At 43.2% G+C, this 26,862-nt stretch overlaps 1 protein-coding gene across 2 annotated transcripts in view; it reads right to left on the bottom strand.

Annotated features, from left to right (window-relative positions):
• Positions 1 to 25,117, bottom strand: part of ADGRG2 (adhesion G protein-coupled receptor G2) — a 92,883-nt gene extending 67,766 nt beyond the window's left edge. Inside the window, exon 1 of one of the 2 annotated variants that reach the window (XM_087726373.1) lies at positions 24,733 to 25,117. The gene's annotated coding sequence lies outside the window, so the exon portion shown is untranslated. The remainder of the gene's footprint in view (positions 1 to 24,732) is intronic. The other variant, XM_087726374.1, reaches the window with a different exon arrangement.
• Between the last annotated feature and the right edge of the window lie 1,745 nt (positions 25,118 to 26,862).

Here is a 26,862-nt window from a genome sequence, read left to right on the forward strand (position 1 = left end):
ATATTTAAACACAGAAAAGATAACACCAATCTCAAAAGAACAAAGGGAGGTGATAAACAGGCCAATAACGTTAGCCGAAGTGGAATTAGTCCTGAAAAATCAGAAAAATAATAAAACCCCAGGACCAGACGGAATACCGGTGGAGCTATACAAATATAACAAAATAATATTGGAAGAGCTAGGAGTGGAAATGTTTAATGAAGTTTTAGGAAAAGCCAATATACCTGAATCATGGACAAAAGCAATAATATCGCTAATCCCAAAAGAAGAAACCAATCTACAAGAAATTCAAAATTACAGGCCAATTTCATTATTAAACTCCAATTATAAAATATTTGCAGCAATTATGGCAGGAAGAATTAAACAGGTTTTAAATGAACGAATACATCCGGACCAAAACGAATTTTTACCCCACAGACACATTAAAAATAATACGAGAGTCATCCTAGACATAGTAGAGTATTACGAGGCGCATCCAGAAAAGCAAATGGTACTGGTTTTCCTTGATGCACAAAAAGCATTTGACAACGTAATCTGGAAATTTATAACAACACTATTGGATGAGATGAAATTCGGAGAAAAATTTATAAAAATGATAGAAGGATTTTATAACACTCAGACAGCCAAAGTTCTGATGAATGGAGATCTAACAGAAAAGATTGAAATAAAAAAAAGGAGTCAGACAGGGATGCCCCCCCTCTCCTTTGCTGTTTATATTGACTTTTTACTAAATGAAATTCGAACAGACCAGGGAATAAAAGGTTTAAGAATCAAAAATGAAGAATATAAGGCCCAAGCCTATGCCGATGACTTAGTATTTGTTCTAGAGGACCTATTAGAATCCAGCTTGAAATTAATTCAAAAATTAGAAGAACATGGCGAAGGGGCAGGACTAAAGATCAATAAAGATAAAACAAAAATGATAAAAATGATAACCAAGAACATGACAAAAAAGCAAGAAGAGGAACTGGAAGTAGCAACCAGATTGCAAATAACTAAGAAAGTGAAATACTTGGGGATCTGGGTGTCAGCAAAATGTTCCACAATTAAAGATGATAATCATAATAAATTAGTGATACAAATAAAGAAAGATTTGGAAAATTGGAAAAATATTCAGTTATCACTCATGGGATGTATAGCAACAATTAAAATGAATATCTTACCAAGAATCCTATTCCTGTTGCAAGCCGCACCTATTAATCCAGGTAAAAAATTCTTTCAAGAATTAAATAAAATAACTGCTAGGTTCATTTGGTAGGGACGAAAACCGAGGATTAAACTAAAGTCAATGCAAGATAGCAAGAAGAGGGGAGGCTTAGCATTACCAAATTGGGATTTATATGAATCAGCAGTAACAATAACATTGGTGAAGGACTGGATAGAGCTAAAGAATAAAAGAATCTTGACCTTAGAAGGCCATGACCTGCAGGCAGGCTGGGATACATTCCTATGGGATGATAAAAATAAAACGCACAAATACTTTCAAAATCATTTAATCAGAAGAGCGTTATTGCAAAAATGGCTCAAAATAAAAAAAAATCCACTATGTGAAAATCCCAAATTGGCTATCACCGACAGAAAGGACGACTCACCCAAATTTTACAGATTGGAACAAAATCCTAAAATACAGAGACTTAATTGATAGACAGGGAAATTTAAAAACAATTGAAGAATTGGCAGATCAGAACATGAAAGTTGACTGGCTAGCTTACCTCCAAATCAAAACTAAATACAATAAAGATACCAAATTACATGACATCGAAACAGAACCACACGAATTGGATAAAATTATTCAAAGCCCAGATAGAAAGATGATAGGGAGAATATGTAAATTCCTCCTGAAGTATAAAATGGAAGAGGAAATTGTGAAAGAACAAATGATAAAATGGGCACAGAACTTTGGCTATAATACTGAATTAGACAAATGGGAAAAATTTGGGGGAATAAATTTAAAAATGACACTATTAGTTGCATACAAGGAAAACCAGTACAAAATGTTTTACAGATGGCACCTGGCACCAACAAGGTTAGCTAAAATTTTAACAAATACTTCCCCAAAATGCTGGAAATGCAAATCAATACACGGAACATATTATCATTTATGGTGGACCTGTGAGAAGGCAAAATTTTTTTGGAAAAGGATCAAAAATTGGCTGGAGGCAATAACAGAGGTTAAAATAAAATGGAAATCTGAAGTTTTTTTTTTATTAGGAATTATGTCTATGAAATACAAAAAGGAAATCCAGTATTTAATACTACATATAATTATGGCGGCAAGGATTGCCTTTGCCCAGAAATGGAAAAATAAATTAATCCCAAGCGAAGATGAAATAATAAGAAAGATTATGGACTGTGCCGAAATGGGTAAACTAACTAAAGAAATCCAGGGAAAGGAAGAATCAGAATTCTACCAGATATGGGATAAATGGTATAGGTGGATGGAGAAAAGAAACAAAAATCAATGAAAAAATATAACAAAACTCAAAAATAATAGTTATGAGTAAAATAAGAGGGTTAAGAATGGTGAAATCCAAATGGAATACAATAGAAGGGGAAATAATATAAGGTGAGTGGTATCGATTGATGATTGCTATTATAAAAAAGTGGAATGTACTTTAATAGTAAGACACCAAAACCTCGGTGGCTGAAAGCCAAGCAAAACAAACAGATAAGGACCTTGGCAGCAACTCAGACAAACTCAGGCAGCAATAAACACAGATAAGGCTTGGCAGCAATCCAGCCTGCCAAGCTCACAGTACTGTCCTCCGACATTCAATCTCCAGCCTGCCAAGCTCACAGTACTGTCCTCCGACATTCAATCTTGCGTTGACTTCTGCAAAGAGGGCATGTACACAAGTAGCATTTATAGGCTGGAGAGGAGCCTAATGACCACCAGCTGAATACAATCTCCTCCTGTAATTGCGTAATTGTTCCTGACGCCTAGTAGCTCTTCGATGGTGTGGATCCAGGAACAACTCACTACTGGCCTCCGGCTCACTCTCCCTTGTCTCCTCCCCACTGGTCCAAGGCTCAGGTGCCTCCTGGTGGCCAACGAGCCTCTCTGTGCCCTGCTCGGAGTCGGAAGCCCGTCCAGGGTCCTCCAAATCCTCCAGAAGCGACTCAGAGGGCTCCTCGTTGTCGGAGTCTGGTGGCAGCTCCAACAGCACCTGCTGGGCCACAACACTATCCCTCACCGTAGGGCCCTTCCCCTGGGTCTGACGCTCGGGTTGTGGCCTCAAGGGATATTGCGCATGATAGGCTCGCACCAGGGCAGGGACATGCACGTCTGTCGCATCGGTCCAGGTCCCCCCATCTGACCCCTCGTCTGTCCAGTCTACCAAATACTGGAACCGTCCTTTGAGCCATCTCGAGTCATGGATCCGGGCTGCTTCGTGCGGTGGCTGCATGTCCATCTCACGCGATGACGGCTGGGGGGAAGAGCGTTGGCGGAGAGGACAAGCCGATCGCTCAGGGATCAGGAGTGAGCGATAGAACACCAGGTGCACTCGCATCGAGCGTGGGAGGATCAGGCGACAGGCCACCGGGTTGATGATGGTCTCCACAGGGAACAGCCCAAGATACCGGTGGTCCAACTTCTTAGTCGGCCGGTGGGACGGAAGATGCCGCATGGACAGCCACACGTGATCTCCCACAGCCAACTCTGGCACCGCACGCCAAGACTTATCTGCCATCCTTTTGTAGTCTTCCTTCGCCTGATTCAGATAGCGGCACACCACTTGGTGGACCGCCTGGAGTTTGGAGAGGAAGTCCTGTGCCGCGGGGACTGGGGGAGTCCACCGGGGTGAGAGGGAAAAAACGAGGGTGGTACCTGATGTTAGCCATGAAGGGCGTCGCCCATGTGGAGGTGTGCTGAGTTGTTAAATGCAAACTCCACCATGGCCAGGTACTCCGCCCACTTTTCTGCTGCTGATTCACAAAGCAGCATAGGTACTGTTCTAGGATCCCAATCACCTTCTCTGTACCCCCATTGGTTTTGGGATGGTGCGCCGAGGATAAACACACCTGGACATCTAGAGCTGCCATCAGCCCTTTCCAAAACTGGGCTGTGAATTGCGTCCCACGGTCCGAGACGATCCGATCAGGTAGGCTGTGCACGTGCTGGATGAACATGCGGGCCGTGGTGCGAGCTGTCGGCAATCTCCAACAGGGGATGAAATGCGTCATCTTGGTGAGCATGTCCACCACAACGAGGACCGTGGTAAACCCTGCCGACAGAGGCAGTTCTGTCAAGAAGTCCATGGACACAGCTCCGCAGGGTCTGTCCAGGATCGGCAAAGGCTGCAATAAACCTGGAGGAGCTCTCGTCGCTGGCTTGGCCTGTCGACACTGTACGCACGAAGTGATGTACTTCTGCACGTCATCTTGTAAGCAGGGCCACCAGAAAGTATGGGAGACCAGGTGCAATGTCTTGAAAAGGCCAAAATGTCCCGCTGCTGGAGTGTCATGACACTGGGAGAGAACCAGTCCACGGAGGGGCCCTGCGGGCACATAGAGTCAGTCCCGATATCTCAAAAGGTCATTGTCAAAGGTCCATGGGGAAGCCGGCCCTACCTCTGCCTTCCATTGCTCCACCCACTCGTCACCCTACTGCGCATCCTGTATCAGAGACCGTAAGTCCACGGGTTCATGAACTGCAGTGAAGGATTTGACGGGTAAAACTGTCCAGAGTGGAAGCGAGTCTGCAGGGTCTGAATACTCCAGTTTCCTAGACAGGGCATCCGCCCTTTGATTCAGTGCACTAGGGATGTATGTCACTTTAAAATTGAACCGGGCAAAGAACAGAGACCACCGGATCTGGCGTTGGTTCAGCTTATGTGCCGTGGTCAAAAACTCTAAATTCCAATGGTCCATCCGGACCTTGACCTGATGCCTGCCCCCCTCCAGGTTATGCCTCCAGGCCTCGAACGCCACCTGGATAGCCAACAACTCCTTCTCTCATATGGTGTAATTGCACTGAGAAGAATTGAGTTTCCGAGAGTAGTAAGTGCAAGGGAAAAGGGGTGTGAGCCTGCAGTAACACCGCACCCACCACAATGTCAGACGCGTCCGCCTCCACTACAAATGGACAATGGGGATCAGGGTGCTTCAGGATCGGCTCTCTTGTAAAAGCGTGCTTCAGGGCCACGAATGCCTGCTGCTCCATGGGCCCCCAGCAAAACGGCACTTTCTTTTGCAGGAGCCGAGGGGCGCGGTCAAGAAAGCAAAGCTGGGGATAAAGGTCCAGTAGTAGTTGGCAAACCCAAGGAGTCTCTGCACATCCTTCATATGTCGAGGAGGTTGCCAACTACGCAACGCCTCCACCTTGCCTGGCTCCATCGCAATTCCTTCAGGGGAGATACGGTGGCCCAGGAACTCGATGGTAGTCTGCCAAAACTGACTCTTCTCCAGCTTTGCGAACAAACAATGCTCTCGAAGTCGCTGCAAGACCAGACACAAGTGATGTTGATGATCCTTCCAGGACTTCGAGTAGATCAAGATGTCGTCCAGGTAAATGACGACAAACTGATCCAACAGGTCCCGGAAGATATTATTCATAAAATGTTGGAAGACTGCCGGCACATTGGTCATCCTGAACGGCATGACCGTGTACTCGAAATGTCCATACCAGGTGCCAAAGGCTGCCTTCCATTCATCCCCTGCCCTGACTCGAACCAGGTTGTAGGCCCCACTCAAGTCCAATTTCGTGAACACCGTGGCCTCCCGGAGCCGCTCCAACAACTCAGTAATCAGGGGCAGTGGGTAGCGGTTACATACTGTGATGGCATTCAGGTGCCGGTAATCGCAACAAAGTCTCAGATCCCCGGTCTTCTTTTTTATGAACAAAACCAGGGCAGACAAGGGCGAGGACCAAGGCCGGATAAACCCCTGGGCGAGGTTCTTGTCAAGAAAGTCCTGCAATGCGGCCAACTCTGGCTCAGACATGGAATACAGATGACCCATAGGGAGCTTCGCATCAGGTACCAGGTTGAGGGACAGTCATAAGGCCGATGTGGTGGCAGTTGATCCGTCTCCTGCTCGCTGAAGACATCAGCGAAATCCGCTAAACCTGGTGGCACGTCCACCTTGGGCGAGCTGGGTACCTGGGCCGCACAAATCTGCCGGGTGTGGTCGACGCATTGCAGGGACGGGAATGTGATCAGATTTTGCGACCAGTAGATCTGAGGGTCGTGTGTCCGCAGCTAAGCCAAGCCCAAGACCACAGGAAAACGCAGGCCAGAAGCCATGTAAAATTAGATGGCCTCTTCGTGCTCCCCAAGGATCAGGCGCAAAGGTTGCGTGGCGGCCTTGATAGGCCCAGACAAAAGCAACCGGCCGTCAATAGTCTCGACCCGCATTGGTGGGTCCACCGGACACAGAGGGACATCATACGCTGTAGCAAACGCCGCATCCATAAAGTTCGTGGTAGCCCCAGAATCGACCAAGGCATGGACCGGAATTCCCTGCAGAACACCCGACAAGAGGATGTGTGCTGCTAAAACCATGTGCCGTGGAGGCCTGTCCACCTCAGTTTCAGCCTGCACCCAACCTAAAGTTTCCCTCAGATCGGGCCCCACCCGTTTCCCGACACAGTGGTCTGTCACTGAGGGGAGGCCACAGGCCGCGCAGCCCCCCTATTCTTTTTGGGGCAACCCTCAGCCAGGTGTCCAGGATCCCCACAGTAAAAACACAACCCCCCTGCACGTCATCTGTTCAGCTCCGTGCATGACACTCGGGGTTTGGCGGCACCCAACTCCATGGGCTCCTCCCGTGCAACTGCAGTCTCCTGAGGGACCGGCACCCTAGTGGTCTCCTGGGACGCTCTGCAGCCGGGCGTCTATCCGGAGGCACAAGTGGACCAATGCGTTGAATGTCGGTGGCCTGTCCACCCTCACCACCTCATCCTGTAAGGCATCAGACAGCCCATCCTGAAAAGTGTCCATGAGGGCTGGCTCATTCCAAGCCGAGTCCTGATGAAGCAGCCGGAATTCGCTGACATAATCCTGCAAGTAGCCATGACCCTGCTGCAGCGACTTGAGTAGTCTGGTTGCTGTTTCCCCCTTAATGGGATCCTCAAACATCAGCCAGAGATGATTACAAAAGCCCTGGAAATCATCCAGCAGAGGGCTAGGCTGAGATAGCAACGGCGTAGCCCAATGGGCAGCTGTGCCTGAGAGCAAGCTGATGATAAATCCCACCTTTGTCCAGTCGGTGGGAAAGTCCTCTCCTCTCAAGCTGATAAACAGCTGGCATTGTGCCAGGAACGCTGCAAACATAGCTTGTTTGCCATCAAACTTGTCTGGTGTAGCCACTGGGCACTTCCTCTGTGGCTTTGGGGGGGGGTTAGCAGGCCCCTGAAGCTGAGAGACTTGACCAGCCAGCAAAGCAATCTGTTGAGCCAAGTGGGCATTCTCAGCAGGGAGTTGCTCCATTGTACCTGAATGGAGTTTCGTCTTGGGCAGAAGTCAATCTGTTCTGACACCCTCCTCTGTCCAGTAACAAATGTCGAGACAAGCTTAACTGGAATGTACTTTAATAGTAAGACACCAAAACCTCGGTGGCTGAAAGCAAAACAAACAGATAAGGACCTTGGCAGCAACTCAGACAAACTCAGGCAGCAATAAACACAGATAAGGCTTGGCAGCAATCCAGCCTGCCAAGCTCACAGTACCGTCCTCCGACATTCAATCCTGTGTTGACTTCTGCAAAGAGGGCTGTGTGCACAAGTAGCTTTTTATAGTCTGGAGAGGAGCCTAATGACCACCAGCTGAGTACAATCACCTCCTGTAATTGCATAATTGTTCCTGACGCCTAGTAGCTCTTCGATGGCGTGCATCCAGGAATAACTCACTACTGGCCTCCGGCTCACTATCCCTTGTCTCCTCCCCACTGGTCCAAGGCTCAGGTGCCTCCTGGTGGCCACCAGCCTCTCTGCGCCATGCTCGGAGTCGGAACCCTGTCCAGGGTCCTCCACATCCTCCAGAGCCGACTCAGAGGGCCCCAACGGAACCTGCTGGGCCACAACACAAACCTATAGGAAGGGTAAAGACTTCATAAATTTTGCAACTATTTCCTTTGCTAGCAGATAGGCAAGAACAAATCTGAGAATTTCTCCATGAGCCTATATCTGTGATAAAAACGTCACTCCTAAATTTGTCCTCAAGGGAATAAAATATCATGACAACTTGTCGTGAAAATTTTTCTTTCTTTGGATTCTTCTGACCATTTTCTTGAATTCATTCATGAGTACTTCAGCAATACATTTAACTTCTTTGCAAAGATTCAGAAATGAATCATTCAATGTCTTCCAAGAGACTCATTATATATTTCATTCTTTCCTCCATGGTAAGTTTAGATTCATGGAGAAGTTTGTTTTGAAAATTAGAATTGTTGGAAGAAATATCCATCTGGTTCAGTTCCAAGTGGGGAGAAAAACACTGGAAACATGGAGGCTGATTAGAAGGATGATTCAATGGAGCAGAACCATCCAGCACATAGTCCTGGTGCAGGACACATGGAGTGGAGAGTGAGGGTTATTAATACTCTTTCTTGGGCCTTGCCCTTGAGCTTCCTGTTCCTGTGCAAGCTATTGGCTGCTGTAGGGATCATAGCTAACCTTGTAGGTTTTCTGAGTCAAGCTTGGTTGAAGCTTACTGGGTGGTGCAATGAAGAGGCTTGTGTTCTGAAAAGGTGTTGGGCAATTTCTATTGTGTCTTAATGGCTTTGCTTTGGTTTGGATCTTGAGTGAGGGCTAATCCCATCACATTGAGCCTGAAGGTCTTTTTCCTTGTAGGTAGGCTGTCCCAGTCCTTCTCAATTGGCACCAAATATCTGCTGGGAGCAGGGAGCTGAAGCTCTGAGTTTCTGTCTCCCTTAAAATTTCTATTTCTTTTTTGGGGGGGAAATATAATATTCTGCCTTTTTAATATTTCCTAAAATATTTCATTCTTCTAGGAAGGATGGGTGATAAGTTTCTACAGTAAACTGCAATATCTTTAGTACATTGTTGTGATAACGCTGTAGCCACTCAATTGGGACTTCAAACATCACTTTCTGAGTCTGCCTTCAAATTCAAATCTTTCTAAATGTTGAAGAGAGAAATTAGTGCCCCTTGATCATTTATTATAAGGAGAACAGCATTAGTTCCAGAATTCTATCTACTATTAAAATGGAATGGAAAATGGTATATTTTTGGCATTGTCTTGTTAGATTGATGGAAATGCCCCAACTTCTATACATTAGCCAAAAACATTTTGACATCAGGAGTCTTTCCCCAGACATACATGTGATAGTTTCCAAGAGTATGTAGCAGAGGCTGAAATTATGCCTCAGGGAGTGGTCAACTTGGAAAATGTGGTGAAACTCACTTAACGACGCTCTTGCTTAGCAACCAAAATTTTGGGCTCAATTGTGGTCATAAGTTCTTTCTTTCTCTTTCTTTCTTTCTCTTTTTCTTTCTCTTTCTATCTTTGTCTCACTCTATTTTTTCTCTCTCTCCCTCCATTCCTTCCTTCCTTCCTTCCTTCCTTCCTTCCTTTAAGGTGTGTATCTCTCCCACTTTCTTTCTCCCTTCCCTCCTTCCTTCCTTCCTTCCCTCCCTCCCTCCCTCCCTCTCTCTCTTTCTAAATCACTCCAAGGTTTGATGAAAGCAGTCACAAGTTTAGGGTGAATTAAGTCTTTCTCCAAAACTTAAACCAAGATTCTAATAAAAACCTCTAGGTCAGCATCAAACTCAGCTGTTTGTCCAGAGCCCGCCCACCAGCTTAAAAAGTTCGGGACCAGGTCTCTCCAGCCCTCTCTCAACAGAGGGGGAGGAATAAGACACCACCTATGTCTAGTCTACAATGTACCTCTTGTAGCAGTTCCAAGAAGATTCCACAATTTGATTCAGGAGTTCCTGAGGGCACAAATCAACCCCCAAGTGGCTTCAACAGCTGTCAGAGAGAGATAGTGAACAACCAGATAACTGCAAAAAAATACAATCCTTCCACCACTACCCGTCCCCCCCAAAAAAATCTGGTCAGAATCTTTCCCCTACCATCCAGCCTCAACCAGCCACCACCCTCTCTCTCTCACACACACACACACATTGCCATCACAACTAATGAAGCTTCTTGGATGAGAAGTGAAACATTTTGTTGTTCTTCTTCCTCAAGGAAAAAACAATCCAGTTGCCTTTTGGAAAAAGCACCTTTGAGACATAAAGGTTCCCCCCGCACGTATGTGTTAGTCATTCCCAACTCATTCTTTTCTCTTAAAAGGGTTCTGGGTTGGGCAAACACAACTGGGGGCAGACGGGCAGCATTCCCTCCACTCCGTCCCTGGACGCCTGCAGCCTCAGACCCTGCACCAACTTGCACAGTAAAGGCAACTAAGAACTTCTCACATTCACGAGAAGATTTTCTTTATTGTGCAAAGGCTTGCTTTAAGGCTGGAGGCTCAGAGGCTGCAGGTGCCCAGGGATAGGGGGGGGGGGATGCTGCCCATCTGCCCCCTCCCAAAGCAACCTCGGTTTTCAATATCGTCTGAAGAGGCGTTTTATAAAAAGAAAACCTCGCAAAAGCCGCAAGATCTGGAGAGACGGCCGGCCGGTCTTTTCTTGGGGGGGGGGGGGGGAATCCCCAGAACCAGGTTGCCCAGCAATCTGAAGAGATCTGTGCGGGGCTCCTGTGACTCAAAGCGTGGCACGAGGAGCAGAAGCCCCTGAACCAAGCGGGGAACCTAAGCAAAGGAGGAGGCGAAGAGCAGGGCGGAGGAAGGGGGAAACTATTGCTACTGCTGGAGCTGCATTGCCCTGCTGGATTCAGGGATTTCTGCCTCTCGTGCTGCGCTTTGCAGCTTCTGGAGCCCTGCACGGACCTCTTTGAGGTGCTGGGCAATCTGGTTCTTGGTGGGAGGGATTCCCAGAACCAGGTTGCCCAGAAGGTTGCCCAGCACCCTAAAGAGGTCCATGCAGGGCTCCAGCAGCTGCAAAGCACGGCAAAGAGGGGCAGAAGTCCCCGAACCCAGCAGGACAACACAGCTCCAGCAGCCCTCACTAGGGTTTCCCCCTTTCTCCTCCCAGCTCTCTGCCTCCTCCTTTGCTTAGACTCCCCGCTGGCTCTGAGGCTGCAGGCGACCAGGGATGTGGGGGAAATGCTGCCCATCTGACCCCTCCCAAAGCAACCTCGCAGGTTTTCAAGATCATCTGGAGAGGCGTTTTTTTTTTTTAAAGAAAATCCCGAGAAAGCCACAAGATTTGGAGAAATGGGCAGTCGGTATTTTTTGGAGGGGGAATCCCCATAACCAGGTTTCCCAGCACCCCAAAGAGGTCTGTGCAGGGCTCTGGTGGCTGCAAAGTGCGGCACGAGGGGCAGACACCCCCAACTCCAGCAGTAGCAGTGTGGCTTCTTGCAGCAGCACGCTGCCCTGATCAACCTACCTTATGGCACCCTCTGCAGCCCGCTCTGTGTGGAGTCGAGTTGGCGGCAGGTAGCCCTCACTAGTGTTTCCCCCTTCCTCTGCCCAGGTCTCCACCTCCTCCTTTGCTTAGGCTCCTTGCTGTGTTTGGGGGCTTCTGCCCCTCGTGTCAAGCTTTGCAAGCGTGGTGTCGACAGACGGGAGGGGGGGGAGAGAGAGAGATCAAGCGGTGACCAGATGGGCAGGCAGGCGGGGGGAGCAAGCGAGGGGGGGCAGGTCAGGGGAGGAAGCATTCCGGTACAGTGCCACTGGACGAACGGGTACTGAAAGGCACACTAAATTTGACGGACGGGTACACAGGTACCGGTGCGTACCGGCTGAAACCCACCTGATACTGTTCCTATCTTGCTTTTTCAAAGTCTAACTTTTGCTTCCCTTATGTATCACATGGAATTCCAGGGCTTGTATGAGCCTGATCTTTATAAGTACTCTTCCAATATCCCCACTTAAACAGAGGCTACTACCCATGGCCTCAGACCACGTTTCATTTTTTTGGATAAAACTCACAAAAACCATTTGTGATTTAATTCAAAAGAAAGCAAACTTTGCCTGAAAAAAATTCATGCACCCTTATCTTAGATAATTTTTATTTCTATATTTATTCTGCCCAACCAGCACAATTCATTTCAATCCTCAAACTTGGAGATAGAAGTACTACCTAATCAATCTTAAAGCAACCTGATATTTAATATCCATCCATTTTATCTTTAGCTCACAATTAATGCTGTATATAAAAGCTTCATCAATGCACCAGAGAGCTTTTTCTTTCTCCAAGAAGTAACTGATTTCAGTATATTATACATAAAAGCAGTTCATATTTCCACTTCAAAACCACATCTGTCAGATACCTGGTCACTTTATAGCACAGAACATTCTAGAATTTCCTAAAACTCAGAGCCACTTAAGGCATCAGGGAAAAGCTGTTAAATTTCAGCGCCAGGACATCATGCAGTATGATCAATAGTGGAGAGTAGCAGAAGAGGTAACGGAGGAGTGTACATTTCATATCACTCTTAAGAGAAACGAAGTGAGTCCTTTCCATAACCAGTAAGTTAATACTTTCCAGCAGCCATAAGAGTTCTTCATCTTTAGGCTGCTGTCTAAAAACACAGACAGCATGGCTCATTTCTATGTTCTAGTAGGATATTGTAGGAAATGGTGTTATAGTTATGAGTCAGTTCTTCTTTTTTTCAGCCTGCATCTTTTTTGAACAGAACATGACCTTTATACAAAGTATTGATTCTAACCTAATTATTTTAAGTAAAATTTGCATTATTGATTTCTTACCAAAGAATAATATTTTTACTGAAGAAGCATGCACATATAGATCATTTGTAGGAAATTGTTTTAAACCTTCAATTCATGGCAGTCCACCAAGTGGGGCAATGGTGGAGGTAGAGGTGGTATACCCATCCTTTCTTTCCTTGACTTCTCAGTGGCTTCAATACCATCACCTATGGTATCCTTATGAGGCAACTGAGGGAGCTGGGAATGGGCAGCACAGTTTTGTGCTGGTTCATTTCATTTCTCCGAGGTCAATCTCAATTGGTGTTAATAAGGAGCAAGAAGTCCAGCTCTCCAGCCTTCTTTGTGAGGTGCCACAGGGTTCAGTACTCTCTCTCTGCTCCTTTTTAACATCTACATGAAACCGTTGGATGACATCATACATTACCATAGGATGATGTGTCACCAATACGTCGATGATAGCCAGCTATATATCTCCATCCCAGGTGAAATGAGTGATATGGTGGATGTCCATTCATGGTGTTTGGAGTCTCTGGAGGTCTGCATGGGGATCAACAGATTTCAACTGAACCCTCATAAGATGGAGTGGCTGTGGGTGGGGCCCTCTGTATCCAGGAGTTCTTAAGGCTTGAATGGGATTGCACTACCCCAGACGGTCCCAGTGAATAACTTGGGGTTCCTCTTGGACTCATGGCTCCTGCTCAAAAAGCAGGTAGCAGCTGTAGTCAAGAGACTTTTGCCCAATTCGATTTTACATGGTAGTTATTTCCCTTTCTGGACAGGGAGGCTCTCTGCTTGGTCACCCATGTTTTAATCCTCTCCCAACTAGTCAATTGCAATAGGCTCTACATGGGGCTACCCTTGAAAAGTATACAGAAGCTTTAGTTTCAGAATGCAGCTCATAAGACATATTGGGTGCCCAAAGAAGAACACAAATAATACCCTTGCTCTGCAGACTGCCTCAGGTGCCAGTTTGCTTCCAGGTTCAATTGAAGGTGTTGGTTATCATCTATGGAGCCCTACTTGGCACGGCACCAGGCTACTTACAATACCAGCTTGACCCATCACATCAGCCCACCCCACTTGATCAGGCAGGGAAGGTATGTTGCAGGGTCCATGAGTCAAAGAATATTGACAAGCTTCACTAGTGGGGTCTAGAAATATAGCTTTCTCTGCCACTGCCACTGCATTATGGAACATCCTGCACACAGAGGTGAGGCGGGCCCCCACCCTCCTGGTTTTCCATAAAGGGGGTCAAAATTTTGCTCTGAACTCTTGCATGAGGGGGCACAGAAGACCATACAACCATGGGCTCGCTGAGAGCCTCCCCCACTTGTATTAACTATTTTTTTGTCTTTCCGAAATTATATACTATCATAATAATATTGCCTCATAATTTTAAAAAAACTTAAATTAATTTTAATATTAATTTTATACATTATTTTAATGTGTTAATTATATTGTACACTGTCCAGAACCCTTCTTTGAGGGAGATGAGTGGTTTAGAAACATGAAATATAAATAGATAAATAAGTGAGTAATCTAAACAAACATAGATCTAGTTCAGGATACCCAAAAGCATTTGGGCTTTTCTTCCTCAAAAGGCATTTTTAGCTTGTCCTACCCATCAACCACACTGCACTACAAATTATTTTAAAATAGAAGAAGGTTTCAACAATAATATACCTATGTTGTCCTAATCTGTGCTAGCCAGTCAGTCCCTGAATGGGTTCAGAGCTGACAAGTGGATCATGTTAATAAGTAAAATATGTACAGTAACCGGGGGGGGGGGGTGCCCCCCGTATGGGTGTACCGGTAGCAGAAATCGGCCATATGTTTGCATACCGGTAGCAGCGGCGGCCTGGCCACACCCCGTACTGGTATGGTCACGGCCTGGCACCTGCCCTCCTCTCCTGGAGCACTTTGTTCCTTCTCCCACCTGCGAAAGAAAGAATATCCCGCTGTCTGTTGGTGCTGCCACAGTTAATTCAGCTGGGGAAATGGCCCCCGAAGGCAGGGTGTGCTCTGCTGCTGCAGCTGCTGCAGTCAGGCATGTCCACGCAGGTGAACTCCCTAGCATGGCACAGTTCCGGGATGGCAGAGAGCCCAGGCAAGCTCTACCCCTCACCACTGCCACCACTGCTGCTGCCAGGTGCGTCTGAGATTGGATGCTCAACGCAGCTCTGACCTCGGCTCCCCTGAAGAAGTCCAGTGCCCACTTCCTTCTCTTTTAGAAGCGCTTGTTTCAAGAGGAAGCGGGCATAGGGCTCCTTCTAAGGAGCCGAGTTGGAACGGGCTTCAATGCTGCTCTGGCCTTGGCTCCTCTGAAAAAGCCCCGTGCCAGCTTCCTTCTTTTTGAGAAGCGGCTTGCAAAATGGGGACTTTGCAAGCCACTTCTCAAAGAGAAGGAAGTGGGTTTGGGGCTTCATCAGAGGAGCTGAGGCTGGAGGGGTCTTCATGGATGCCCCACCACTGCCGCCAACATGCCCAAGCTGTGCGTTAAAATTCTGCGGGAATTCCGGGTGCCTCCCCCACCGCCACCAGCATGCCCAAGCATCACGCTAAAACTCCCTACCACCAGCTCTACAGCCCCTCTAACCTATGAAAACAACTAGACTGTGCCCCCCACCACTGACACCACCCACAGGTATGGAGAGCTCTGGATTGGGACTTGGCACACAGGGCATTGCTGGAGCTGAAGGGGGTGGCCTTCCCTTCCGCCACCAGCCATGGGAGGAAGGTAAAGCCAAACTTTGCTCTGGCAAGAGCTGCCGGTAGGGTTGGGTGAGGCTGCAGGGCAAACCTGGCTGGAAGTTGGGCAAGGTTTGGCTTTACCAAAAGAGGGAGGTAGTTCCGCCGCTGTCCAGGTTGATTTTAAAATAAGAGAAGACCTGGGTACGCTTTTATTACACAGCCTTTCCTAACAAGACTGACTCACAACAATACAAGGCTTGTGTCACTGTTGGTCTCAAACTCATTCTTCATTCGTTTGTTAAGTCCCCATAATTCATAATTGTTTATGAATTACTAATTTTGCCATCCTGAGTAATGCCCTTTGGAGCACTTTCCATTTTGACAATTTAGGAAAGAAGTATTGTCTTTTGGGTTCACCTGAATGAAATTCAGATGTAGGCATCAGGGGAGGGTTAATTTGAAAATGAACAATGAAAGAGAAGCACATTTCTGTACATAACAGAAAGGAAAGGAAAGGAAAACATTGAGAAGTGTTGAGGAGCTGAGGGGTGTCTGTGTGTGAGTCAGGGAATTCCAGATCAGAAAGATTGTTTTGTATTCCAGTTAAATTAGAACTGGTTCTTTGTGAAGGATCTGTGAGAATATTGAAATATTGCAATAAGGGCCAAGAGGAAAAAAAATAAAGCAGAAAGATTTAATTAAAGGAGAAGAGAAAGAATGGTAAAACATCTACTAACTGCTTTGAAAATGCCTTTCTAATGTGTTTTCAATTGTAGGATTGGAAATATTTGATTGACTGTATCCTTTAATGTTCAGAAAGAATAATCTTTATCAGTATAAGTAGAGGTGTATTCTTCAAGCTTTAATGCAGTTTGTAAAAATCATTATAAACTGAATACCACTGTAGAACATCATTTCTCACCAAAAATGCAATTTAATTGAGAGTAAAGTAAGATTTTACACAGGCAAGAAAAAAGTGTATGGAATAGATGGTGCCTGGCTCAATTGGAAGTAACTGTGAGACGGATCTGTGAGATGGAAACTTATCAAACATATCCAACCTAAAAATGAGAAATTTCTTGACAGAACAATTAGAGAAATGGGATGCCTTCAGAAATTGTGGGTATACCATTACTGGAGGTTTTTAAGAAGAAATTTATCCATAATAGTATAAGGTCTCGTCTCATGCTTCAGCAGGGGTTGAACTAGAAAACCTCCAAGATCCCTTCCAACTCTGTTATTCTTTATAAATCTCTCCACTCGATCTTACCAAGAGAATGGCGATAAATAATATTTGGAAATGAACATCAGGCAGTCTTCTGACAGCAAAATCTCATCTTATTGGCTAATATCAAGGGGAAGATGATTTTGAAAATGCTTCGTCTCCCACCATAACATGCAAGACGAGGCAAGGACTGGCTGGGAGTGGAGGGGCAAGGAGAAGCCAGGCGAGGTGCCCCTCCATGTGAGTGACATCGAGTTGGCCATGCCCACCCCCACCCACCTAGTCACGCCCACCCAGTCACATGACTGCCAAGCTACTCCCACCCAGTCACATGACCAAGCCACACCCACAAAATATGCCACACCCACAGAATAGGTGGTACAAAAATTTTGAAACCCACCTGGCAGTACCATAATCTAAATTACGTAAACAAAGCAGACACTTTGCCTAGTACTAAACTAAAAATTATTCAAAATATTTTCCAGATACTGTATAGCAGGAGGCCTGTTCACGGTTAAACTAATAAGCTGACATCAGCTTCTTTTCACGCAGAGGACAGCAATACTCCTTACCCACAATGTATGCTAATTTCTCTTTCAAATTCAAACAGAATCCATAAAATTTCACCCAACAATTAATGTGCATCCTCCTAGTTGTCCTCAATGCTTTCTATGCTTAGCAGTAAATTTTCTTCTTCTCTTCTCTTCTTCCTCTTTTACCGCTTTCAGTGTTGTGGGAGATACAAAAGTTCTGGCTCTTGCTGGAATGGGACAACCCACACAGCCAACTTACCACAGGACAACGTGCTGTTGCACAATTGAACAATTCAATTTAATCATTTAAAATAATTTTAAAAATATTGTAATTGTCATTCACATTTTCATTTTTTCCATCCATTGGCATTCTTTCTTTACTGATTCTATTCCACTATTTCTTCAATAATAGTGTATCTCTTCTCCCATGGTGAGTTGTCCTGTAGCAAGTTGGCTGCAGTGAGTTGGCTGTAGCGAGTTGGCCATGGCAAGTTGGCTGTGGTGAGTTGTCCCATTCTGGCAAGAGCCAGAACTTTGTCATAGACCCGCTCTTGCTCTTCTGGCACTCTCAAACAATGTTAATTGATGATATTGTTGTGTGTCTTTGTAATTGTCTCTCCATCTTCTTCTGGGTCTGCCTTTTGTTCTTTGATTTTCTCCTCTTTTTATACATGCCTTGTATGCTATGAAATCCCAAGACATCCTCTCCAGGTAAGCAAACCACTTTAGTTGCTGTTTTTATGTGTAGTTTAAGATTGGGTTCCATGCCAATTCTTTCTCTTATGATCTCAATACTTTCTATGCTTAGCCATGAAAGAGCTTCTATATTTCTAGTCTGGCAGACAAATGCCTCAGCTTCTACTTATTTTTTTAAAGTTTGTTAAAAGAAAGAAGTTATCATGGGAAAGTACAACCCTGGAAAAGTTTATGTCACTTTAAAATTTTGCACTGTTAATTTAAAATGCAAAAGAAGAAGGGGACGACAGAGAATGAGGTGGCTGGATGGAGTCACCGAAGCAGTAGGCGTGAGCTTAAGTGGACTCCAGAGGATGGTAGATGACAGGAAGGCCTGGAGAAACATTGTCCATGGGGTCGCGATGGGTCAGACACGACTTCACAACTAACAACAACACATTCAAAATGCAGCAACTTCTTTTATAAAATGTTCAAGGATTTGTTTTTTCCAAGATATGCTAATAAAGGAAGCTACTTCTTACTGAAATGACTGTAAGTTTACTATTCCCAGATCCACATAATAAAAGGTTATATAGATTTCTATCAACTGTAAAAGCAAAATATGGTGCTTAGACTCATCCCTAAAATTATGGATGTAGAGCTAATTGTATAGAACTTAGAGCAGCTGAGAGAAATTTGACTTCAAAACATGTCACATTGCTCATGGAAGGATATCTTTACCTGCACTTTTATAACAATATATACCTAAAAGACAGGATTTCTCAACCTTGGCAACTGGAATATGGGGGAATTCTGGGAGTTGAAGTCCCCCATCTTCAGTTGCCAAAGTTGAGAAACACTGCTCTAAGACATTCAATGATAGTTAGCAATGGTAGCAAACATTGCTTCTGTGATGAATTGGGCCTTTGTATATAAAAATTCTCTTAGACTACTATTCAGTGATGGGATTCAGCCAGTTTGCACCACTTTGGGAAAACTGGTTGTTAAGTTTCTGAGCAGTTTGGTGAACTGGTTGTTGGAAGAAATCATTAGGGCAGAGAACCAGCTGTTAAATTATTTGAATCCAACCACTGCTACTATTAGGCTATTTTTCTTTTCTTATGTATTCTATAAAGCATAGAATACAAAAATACATTAACTGTGACAAAAATGTGTACAAATGGAAGAGTCAAATAAAAGGAAATCATCCAATAATTTCAACTTTAATATCTCCTCTTATGCATCTCTCGTGTTCTCCATTAGTTACCCACTTTGAACAGTATTGTCATATACTGTCTTTGATAATCTCCTAAACTAGTATTTATCTGTCATTCTTCTTGTGGGCAATTGTTCAGATCCCTCACCAGTCTATGTTCCAAACCCTTTCCTCTTTCATCCTCTTTCTGTGTTTTGCAGTCCATCGAACCAGTGGATTTTTTCCCCTAGTCTTTATTGTTTGTCCTCTCTTCTTTGATTACATTTATTGTTTCCATTTATGTTGGTTTTTGTCTTAATAGAATAGAATAGAATGAGCTGGAAGAGACTTTGGAGGTCTTCTAGTACCAGCCGCCGGCTCAAGCAGGAGAACTTATACCATTTCAGATAAGTGACTGTCTAGTCCCGTGATGGCGAACCTATGGCACGCGTGGCACAGGTGGCACACCGAGGCCTCTCTGCCAGCATGCGAGCCATCACCCTAGCTGAGCTCCACCAAGCATTCACGTGCCTCTCGCCAGCCAGCTAATTTTGGGGTCTCTGCAAAACACTATAAAAGCCATCGAGAATATAACTATATACATCCAACAGGAACAGGAAGTGCCCCTCAAGAGCATATAAAGACAAATCCTAGAGAGGCAGGAAATACATCACTGAACAATGGAGATGAATTCTAGAGAGGAATAAAGCTGCATACAAGGCTGACCTAACACCTGTAAGAGCGTAGGCATGCATGGGGGGGAGCACGGGGTGCATCCTCCCTGCGCCCTGTTTTTGGTCTTCAGGGAGACCTGCTAGGCCCAAAATGGGCTGCGGGGGGTGTTTATGTGCATATGCGCAGGGGCGGGGCACACAGAAGGGTTGCGCATACATTGTATTATGGGTGTGGTCAAGTGTGCGCATGCTATCATGCACATGCTTTTGGCATGTGAGGACAAAAAGGTTAGCCATCACTGATCTAGTTCCTTGAAAACCTCCAGTGATGGAGCGCCCATGATATCTGAAGGCAAGCAGTTCCACTGGTTAATTATCTACACTATTAGGAAGTTTCTCCTTAATTCCAGGTTGCTTCTCTCTTTGATTAGTTTTCAGCCATTGTTTTTTGTCCTGCCCTCTGGTGTTTTGGAGAATAAGTTGACCCCTTCTACTTTGTGGCAGTTCCTCAAATACTGGAATACTGCTATCATGTCATCCCTAGTTCTTCTTTTGTTTAGACTAGCCAAACCCAAATCCTGCTGCCATTCTTCATGTGTTTTAATCTCCAGGTCTTTAATCATTTAGTTGCTCTTCTCTGAACTTTTTCCAAAGTCTAAAACTCTTTAGTCTTGTAATATATTAAATAAATTAATATCGTTGTGGATATTAAAGTTCCTGGGCTAAGTTTTTATATTAGATTTTGTTTGGTGATCTGTAAGTATATCTCTTCTTACATGATACAGAACAATTTAGATGTTTATTCCCTAATAATAAGTTTCTTTATTTTTAATTATTTTCATTTATTGATCTAAAATCTTCTGGTGACAAAATTGATGTTTCCTTTTGCCTATTATAGATTCATGCCATCCACTTGATTAAACAGCACTATTAAAGAAATTCATGAAATAATTTTATGTCCAATATCCTTCTCACTCTTTATTATTCTCAAGATTTTTTTCCTTTCTTAATAATAAATCTTAAAAATAGAATCTGTTTTCTCTCCACTTCTCCTTTAATTTATTATCATCATCATACACAATACTATCCACTAGTCTGAAAAAATAATTCATTAGACACACCCCTTTTCATTAATTGTCCAATTTTCCTTTCAGTTATTTTTAAGTCTGGGTTGCTAAATATTGCTTACTTCTGATCTCTTCAAATCCTCTCTACTCATTTACAAATATCAATGACAGTTAAATTCTGTGCTCTAACTGTATACATATGATATTTCTGTTGCTTTCAGTAGAACTTCTTTTCTTTAATACTTGGCTGGGAAATCTGGAAATTACCGGTATGTCTCAAATTGGGGGGGGGGAGTAATTGATGAATGTTGCTTTACTATCTATATTACTACAACCTTACTTCCTTGAGTCTACATTACTATAACCTTTCTTCCTCTGTCACAGCTCAGCAACCCACACTTCTTTTCAGAAGTATCTTGTGAAAAAAATGTTATTCTTAATTATTTACACTGATTTTCTGCCAATTCTCAAATGCAGCACACTTCTAAGTCCTTATCTCTCTATGCTCATATTGTAATATAGCCTTGATAAAGACCTTTGCTCGTCCAGCTTCATCCTTGTTGTCTAGTTTGTGTTTTCTCAAACAAATCCATTCTTTTTCTTTTACTTAGTCTTCCAAGATACCTGCATCATGCCAATTTATTTGTCCTCCAAATAATTTTACCATTATGGTTTAGCAAAAGTCCAGTAATTCCTCTATCCTGATGCAGGAAGGAGTAATTATGCTGGTGGAAATTTAAGTCAAGAATCTGAAAGCTAACAGATTCTCCAATCAATCCCTAAAATACAGATGTACTTTAATATTAAGTATTAATGCTCAAACTACAGAAGATATTAACAGAATGATAGAAAAAACCTAATGGTACTCTTACTAATCTACATAAAATACTAGATATCAAATTAAAATAAGGAGAAAAGTAGCATTACCCATTTAACCAAATTTCCAAAGTCTACATTTGGGGATTAATGCTATGGTGGAAAGGGGCAAATAAAAAATGCTTTCAGTTCACCCTTTTATATTAAAAAAACCAATAATATTTTCATTTTAGACCATTCCATGACATTGATGTTCAGCAATGAATGAATGCAAAGACACACCTAAAGCTGATAAAGAATAGAACCAATTGGCCTTTTGTGTTATTTTTTAAACTATATATAATATTCTATATATATGAAGCAAATATCTCATCAATGAAAACTATGGTAATTCAAACCTTACCATAAAAGTAATAACATATTAAATAAAATAAAATATTATTACAAATGAGAAACCTATGCATAAGCAATCTAAAACGACAATATTTTAGTCTGTTTTTCATACTTTTTGGTGCAAATGACACCATGCTGTCTATTTTGTGGAAATGGGGCAGTCTGTATCTATTTATTGTTTTGGTAATTGCAGGCTAAATTTCTTAACAATGTGAGAAATTACTTACAAAAAGGGATTATAAAAGCTCAGATGCAAGGAAGTATTTTAGACCTCCTTCTATGTGATAACGATGAACACTAATTCCTCTTGGCTTCAACAGACTACATGACTTCTAATAAAACCTTCTTGCTCATTGGTAAATATCCTTTTAATAATTAGTATAGTCAATTTGTATGTATATATTAGACATACATATACTGTATAACATATACTCTAATCAAAGATAAGCAATTTTATACTTTTGAAATCCTTGATGCTCTCTGAGCTTGGTTGTTCGCTTGAAGAGATGACCTTGCCTAATTAGATAACATTATCAGTACTAGTGAGTATGGGGTTTGCTCCCTGATTATATACAGTTGCTTCTCCTGCCAGTGTTTATTTTTTTATTTATTAAATTTATATGCCACTCATTTCACTATCCAGAGCAACTCTGGTTTGTAGGGCATGGCTTTCTCCTCGATAATTGCTTGATTAGGGCATTGTTTACTGCTTGATTGTTTTGTATTTCACTTGAGTGTTTTTATATTTCACTTCAGATTTTATATTCCACCTAGTTTAGTGGCAACTAATCTGAAATTAATCGGACTTCAAAATACATTTCACTCACCTTTTTTGTGGTAATGAATAATTTCTTTCTCTTTCATAAAGGATTGAAGTTGTATTACATCTTATTACCAATACATCCTTTCATCTTACCCTTAAACATACTGAAAAACCTGTTTAGCTAGACATGCTATCTGTATTAGTCACTACTTATTTGTATTCATTAACCTAAAATGATAGAAGGAAACCGAAAAATATGTTATCTTCTTCAGGGGAAAAAAGCATTAGATTCTTCTTTTTTACTTTCCCCCACATGGAAACCTGAAACAACCCATTGTGAGATAACTAAAAAAAAGAGCAACATAGGAATAGATGTTCAAACTACAAAGGAAACAAATATATTTCAGTCCTTTCAAATCAGATATCTTCCTTTTTCAATTTTCCAGTTTTAGTACTAAACTCATCTTATTGAGAATGAGAAACAAATATCTATCTCAAGTTAAACATGCAAAAGACTGCCATCGCATAAGCTTATGGGAAACCATTATACCAAATCAGGCAATGAGTTGATAGTTCTGGATTTCAGAAAATGATTAAGCCACACTTGACTATTCCAGGATGGATCCTGAATGTTTAACATATTATTGCATTCCCCCCAACCCTCCCCCAATAACTAGCCAGATCAATGAATGAGGAATCTCACAGTGTAACTGTGGATTCTTTTACATAGCTGGATATGTTTTAGGTATGTCCCTCTGGACTTCAGGTCCATGTTTCAGGAATGACTCTAAGGCTATACCTGAATTGCTTCTCCCATTCTGCCCTCTCCTTCAGCTGACTCATGTCAGTACAACAGCAACCATGACTGGTCATAAAACCTGTATGCAACATGGAGTCATATTCTTCTCTAAAACAGCTACAGAATGGACTATATGTCACATCCAGTAGAGATTAGTTTGGTCTCAATTGCCAAGAAAAAGCGGTGACATGAACATGGTTCAGCTTGTTTGGATAACATTTTTAGGATTCATACATGACAAAGCTAAGCCCTTGTTGAATATGATCATGATGTAAAAAGTAGACTCCGGTAATGGATTCCATAAAACTGGTTTTCTAATAAAAGGTATTATGATCGCAAGTTCAGCATTTTTAATTCTGTTCCACTAAAATGGACTCACTGTGGCCATATGTATAAATAATGGGCAAAAAGTGACTTATTAAGTCCACAAAGAAAACACTTCTACAATGCTTCAGTTACACTATAGCACACTTTATATTTATACAATCAAGTTGGCTTCTACAGAGCTAAAGAGACTTTTTTCTCCCCAAGCATACTATAGGGCTATTATCAATAGTTTCATTCGGGTTATAGCTCGCAGACTGCTCAGATTTTCCTGACCAGTCCACACTTTCAGCAATGTCCAAACAACAAACAAGTTTATGAACTCCCTTCTACCTGAAAAAGGCAAAGGCTGAATTTGTAGTTTTTGAAAGTGATTATCCCTTCCTTTCAAATTGTTCTTCATGTCTGCAGAGTTGTGGCTGTGACGTTTTTCACCATAGTGCAGAACAGTCCTTACACCTGTTGTATATCCTGTTTCCTGGGTGTGGGTGGGAGAAGAAAGGTATTTACTTCTAATTACTTAAAGCGAGTGAGGGAGAAACCCTAGCGAGAGTTATTGCTGTCGCTTTCAAGTGAAAAGTCAATACTTTCTCCACTCGCCTTTCTCCTCTCTCTTTGCTCGAGATCTACATCTGGTGGATGGAAGGACCCCATTAAGGAGTCCCGGCGTCTTGGAAAGGCGGAAAGAACCTGTCCTGCTCCAACCCAATCGGAGATCTTCAAAGGCAGTCCCAAGAACTTTTTAAGAATAAACGGTCCCTCCCCTACAGCAGCAAAATGGAACTCAGGAGCAACTTTCTCCCGCTTGCCCGGCATGCTTCCCCTACCCTTTCGCCCCAAGGACCCCAGGTACCGAACATTTCCCGGCTCACCTCGCTCAGGCCGGCGGCGAAGCCCGATGTAGTGCCCAGACTCGCGACCAGGATCTTCCTTCTCTGTCCCTTTCGCTCCCTTCTTTTCTGGGGGCGGCCACGGTCCGCTCCCCAGCCCCGATCCCTTCCAGCCTTGGCTACACACCCGGCCGACCTCTCTGTCTCGAACTGCGACACCCCCGCTCAGGGTCGGCTGCGCGGGGAAGGCAGCCTACCGCTTTGATGCGGCAACCACCAGGAGGAGGGACTGCGGGCGGGAGGAGGAATCTAGATGTCTGGAAACTCCTTAGAAGTGGCGTGGCGTGAGCGTTGGTCGTTTCAGTTTTCGAATAAAATATCTAATCGCGTACACTTTCAGAATAAACCACATTAGAACAGCGAGAAAAATGGCATTCGCCAAGCCAGACTTTCCCGCCTGGCAACTGATCGCCGGGATAATCACTATTGCTTGTCGATCCTTTCTCCAAACCACAAGACTCCTGCATATATTTGTTTAAAAAGACCGTCCAGTGATGGAGGTGCGTGCCTTAACTTGCCCTGGATTCTGCCCGCGTTAGTTTGTCATGGAAGGTCATGGATGAGAACAAACTCTGGGGTGCCAGAAAGGGCAGAGTGGTTCAGTTGGCGCTAGGACAAAAAAAGATCCCTCCCCAAAAAAGTTTCAATAAGGGAAGAGTAGCTGGAAATCAGAGAGATGCCGCTGCCACGTGAGCTTTCTCTCCCCAGAGCTTTTTTCTTCTCTTTGATTTACATCTAGGATCAGCTGTTAGTTGGCGTGAGGAGTCCTTGGTGCTCTCTAAACTTGCTTGTTTTCTTGCAGACGGTTCATTACCCAAGCTAGGTAAAATCATCAGTGCAGCACATTTGGGTAGTGAATTGTCTGCAAGAAAACAAGCAAGTTCAGAGAGCACCAAGGACCCCTCATTTCAACCTGAACTACAAATATTCTCCCCTATTGTTAGTTGGTATGTTGTTTAATCCCTTGCCTCACTGCAGAGGAGTGGTGCTGAATTTATCTTTGTGTTTGTGTGTGTGTGTGTGTTTGAAGCAAAAGCAACATTTTCTATAATGTCCTTCTGTATATTAAACTAGAATTTTATAACATATATGAGACTACCCTAACTCCTAGCCATAAGTAATCGTTGGAATTGAAAGCCAGCAAACTCAAAGGTACCTGCTTACAACAGGAACATTAAACATTCACTTTCTACACCCGCTGCATCAGTCAACATTTACTCCCATTGTTATAACTGATGCCTTTATTCTTAGCTTATGTAGAAAGGTTTCGTAGACTTTATTCTGTTGGTGATTTATTCATCTTCATACCATGGCAAGACATTTTATTTTCTCGCTATTTTTACTCCACATACTCTGCTTTCAATAAATGCCTTGTTTTTTTTCTGGATATAAAGCATTATCTCCAGTAGTTGTAACTGCAACTCCTAGGGGCTGAAATGTGCTGAATTAAACATGGCAAGGCAATGTACCTGTTCAGAATTTGTGGTTGCATTTGTATTTTTATTTAGGCAAGATGTACAATTTAAAAAGAGGTAATAGAGTAATTACAACTACTTTGAAAAATTCATTGTAACATGAACAAAGAAAAAAAGCATTGTGGTTGATCAAACTTCATCTTCTAAATTATCCATTTTAGAGTGTGTAATTTAAAAAGGGTTCAGAGAAAACTAAGGATTTTACTTTAAGATACTATGAGTAACCACAAGTATGTGTAGTTGCACAAATGATGTGAACTAAATCAAATGAATAGACTGATTTTCCAGATGTTGTTGGATTCAGCTCCATCATTCTCAGCCAATATAGCTAACAGAAATAATAAGAGCTGTCTAACATTATTTGGAAGAATAAAGAGAATAGCCCCATCACATTATGTTACATAATTGAATTTGGCACAATTTTGGAATAGAGGCATCTTTAGTTTATAAGATAATTATGAATGCCTGTTTACATCTCTAAGAAGAGATTGTACCAGCTTACATGCTTTTATTTTGCTTTTCATTGATTGTTCACTCATATGGACTGCCTAATGTTAACATTGTTCAATAACTTAAAAATTTCTGGTGTCTTCTTGATCCTGGAACTGTGTTCACATTAAAAATATACATGTGTACT

This window comes from Thamnophis sirtalis, unplaced genomic scaffold (assembly GCF_051295495.1).
Source record: "Thamnophis sirtalis isolate CommonGarterSnake01/CBP01778 unplaced genomic scaffold, rThaSir2_p1.2 scaffold_12, whole genome shotgun sequence".
In the NCBI taxonomy this organism is placed as follows: domain Eukaryota; kingdom Metazoa; phylum Chordata; class Lepidosauria; order Squamata; family Natricidae; genus Thamnophis; species Thamnophis sirtalis.